The sequence below is a fragment of the Schistocerca cancellata genome, chromosome 3, assembly GCF_023864275.1.
Source record: "Schistocerca cancellata isolate TAMUIC-IGC-003103 chromosome 3, iqSchCanc2.1, whole genome shotgun sequence".
Classification (NCBI taxonomy): Eukaryota; Metazoa; Arthropoda; class Insecta; order Orthoptera; family Acrididae; genus Schistocerca; species Schistocerca cancellata.
Genome location: NC_064628.1, coordinates 209,800,248 through 209,803,914, shown reverse-complemented (window position 1 = coordinate 209,803,914; position 3,667 = coordinate 209,800,248). Strand labels below are relative to the sequence as shown.

The window sequence follows — 3,667 nt, the reverse complement described above, 5'->3', positions numbered from 1 at the left end:
AATAAGGAGTTCTTGTGATGGGGCTTACCGTCCCTACTCCAGCACTGTTGATAATTTCTGGTTGGTCGTTGGTTCAATTTCTGCAATTTGTCTCTGCAATGCATCCCACACATGCCCGATGGGATTAAGTCGTGGGATGGGCAGACCAGTTCTTTTGCCGATTATCCTCTCGTACCAAAAGCTCCTCCACCTCCAATGTTCGGTACAGTCGTGCACTGTTAGCCGTAAAACTGATCTGGAGGCCGAATGCACCCCTGAAAAGACGCAGATGGGGAAGGAGTACAGCCTCACAATAACGTTGACCGCTGAGTGTACGGTGTTCAAAGATCTGGAGGTCAGTATGCAGGTGCAACAAAATGCCTCCCCCCTACCGTTGCACCTCAACCTCCAAAATGATCATGTTCGACAATGTTACTGGGTGCATTTCATGTTCCCACGTCTCGCCATACGAGGGTACGTCGATACGTCGTGCATTTTCGAACATGATCGTTTTCGTGGTCTAGGTCTTACTGTGTGAGGGTTAATTTTTATGAACTGTTTTTGAATTCGGCAACGGCCTTGCCGCAGTGGTTACACCGGTTCCCGTGAGATCACCGAAGTTAAGCGCTGTCGGGCGTGGTCGGCACTTGGATGGGTGACCATCCAGGCCGCCATGCGCTGTTGCCATTTTTCGGGGTGCACTGAGCCTCGTGATGCCAATTAGGGAGCTACTCGACCGATTAGTAGCGGCTTCGGTCAAGAATACCATCATAACGACTGGGAGAGCGGTGTGCTGACCCCACGGCCCCTCTTATCCGCATCCTCCACGGAAGATGAGACGGCGGTCGGATGGTCCGGGTAGGCCACTCGTGACCTGAAGACGGAGTGAGTGTTTGTGTGTGTGTCTGGGTGTACTGACCTCCAAATCTTCGAACACGGTACACTGACAGGCCAACGTTATTGTGGCAATGTTCTCATTACCCATGTGCATCTTTTCAGAGGTGTATTCCGCCCGGAACAGTACGCTACAGTATCGCACAGCGCAGGTGAAGGAGAACGAGAAGATGTTCGACGAATGAACTGACCTGCTCGTGTCGCAAACTTCCACCCCACTAAGTATCCGCCCCCGGTAGCTGAGTGGTCAGCGCGACAGAATGTCAATCCTAAGGACCCGTGTTCGATTCCCGGCTCGGTCGAAGATTTTCTTCGCTCAGGGGCTGGGTATTGTGTTGTCCTAATCATCATCATTTCATCCCCCTCGACGAGCAATTCGCCAAAGTGGCGTCAAATTTAAAGTCTTGCACCCGGCGAATGGCCTACCCGACGGGAGGCCCAAGTCACACGACATTTACATTCTTATCCCACTGAGTAATCGTGCGATACATTGGAGAGACATATTGTAGCACATTTGCATGCACCAACGACCATCTAGCAGTGTTGGTGCAGGAATGTAGCGACCTACCACGAATCTCCTTACAAACCCTGTTGCCAGCATGGAAGACGCTGCACTGTCGTCCGTGGTGTTCACACTCACTATTAAGATTTATGTCAGTCTTTTGTAATGTCTGGGGGACCGTCACGAACCGTGGTGAGTTTATTTACTGTCCTTGAATAAAAGCGTCATTTCCGTTCCTGTCATTGCGTATTTATTTCAATTACCTTCTGTAGCAGTTTGTTCTACGTGTAGTCCAAATTTCAGCGAGCTACGTTACTTCCAAGTGAGGTATCACGAGGCTGTTACTTTCTTCCTTAAGTTTTACACATCAGTGTATTAGCGTTATATGTGCATTGTTAGGGCCTGTTACTATTCATCTGTGTGGAAGTGAACTTTTGCAGCTGGTCATTTGTGTTTTGTTTATTCTTGTTCATTGTAAATACTCTTACCCTTTACTGAAGCTCCATCATAATGTCTGCCAGTATTAAGCACAAGTCGGTGACACAAAGAGATAGATAGATAGATAGAGAGAGAGAGAGAGAGAGAGAGAGAGAGAGAGAGAGAGAGAGATCTTTCTTTGCAATACAGTTAAGTTATATTCCGTGTGCATCCACGCCAAGTTTAATGTCAAGCGTAGGTGTGCGTTACTGACTCACTATCAGACAGTAATTGGTCACAGACTATACGCATGTTACTGATTTAATATGACAGCGAAAGGAAGAAATATCAGCAAACAAGATAAGAATACACCTAACACAAATGATATCGTTCATAGACATATTATACAGAAATACAGCCCACTTGCTCGCCGATCCAGGATACATACTAGCATGTATATTTTGTTTCTTAAGGATCAGGTCGCAATCTGGATTGTCGCCGATGGGAAACGTACATTCTCCAGAGCTGTGTACAACATTTAAGTGATACAAGCAAGCTATACGCGTATGTACTTTGCTAAAGCGTCTGCTCTTGTAGCTTCTGTAAGGCTGTCATCAGTGCAAAGAGTAAGATATAAAAGAGTCACCTTTGAAATTATTGACGATGGGGACGACATTTTCTTTTTATTACGTAATAGTTACGGAACTATTAGCCGGAGCGGCAAATGCTCTGTGTTTATATGGGGGTGACCGGAATGCAGCTGCCAGTAATCAACTAACGTGGTAGCAAACAAACAAAAACAACGTTAAATTCGAAGATACTTTTAATAAATCACCAGCTGAAAGCATTAACTACTTGGTAACAGGATCTGTGGAGATTTCACATCGTAGCAGCAAAAGGTCGGTTCTTTGTATCACCCGGTTTGAGCAAACATGATTACAGCAGTGCAAGTATATTACAAAAATCCGATCTTGTAATGCGCTTCGACTGTTATCATGGAAACGTTGTATACCACGCTGCACAATATACGATCCCGATACGCAGTGGAGATAATGCCTAGTTGATTATGTGGTAATTTTACAGGCGCAGTTCATATAAATTGCTCTTTACCAGCGAGTAGGCAGGGAGAATTAGGAGTTAATGAGTGTACTACTCCAGAAGATTTTTAAAAATATGATAATATGAATTTAAATAACCATAAAGATAATATTTTAATTAGTGGTAATTTGTGACTGAAGCAGTTACTTTTATTATCTGTTAAGTGTATTCAGTTACGAACATTTATCGCGTCCATTACCGGCTTATAATAAATAAATTTAAAGAAAACAGTTTATTAGTGCTGTACTTACCAGTATCTTGTTAATCAATTTGTGATCAGCTTCTACAAATATGTTAAACTGTCATTCCAATATATGGAGTTGCACGGTGCTTAAAACAACGCAGTTCCCGCCACATAGCTATTTCGGTCCAAACGTTGTACGTTGATGGGCTGTTGGATTAGTCCTCTCGGAAGAGGTTTATGGGGACTGTAACATCGTCTTAGAGCACCGTTACCGAGCGCTTTACGACACTGTTAAATCACCTCCCTTTCCCGTACGGTCATTTGGCTTCAGGATTACAGACCGAAGCGGACGAGTTAGTCTCGCGGAGATTAATCGTCGCCGAGCATCGCCTCTAGCGCGCTGTGCATGCTACGCCTGGCATTAGTGCGTGTCGAATGCGCGGCATTTGGACCCTCGAAACCCCACGGCAGGCGCACTGTATTACTGAAGCTGAATCATGCACTTAGAATACCCTCCACCGCATCCGGGTTAGTTTATTATGGATTCCTACCTAAAATGCGCGAGCAGGCGCGGGCCGACTTGATCGCTGGCA

The 3,667-nt window shown here is 45.4% G+C and overlaps 1 pseudogene; it reads left to right on the top strand.

Moving 5' to 3' along the window:
* The first annotated feature begins 548 nt into the window (after window positions 1-548).
* Window positions 549-666, top strand: LOC126177391 (5S ribosomal RNA; annotated as a pseudogene).
* Window positions 667-3,667: the final 3,001 nt, after the last annotated feature.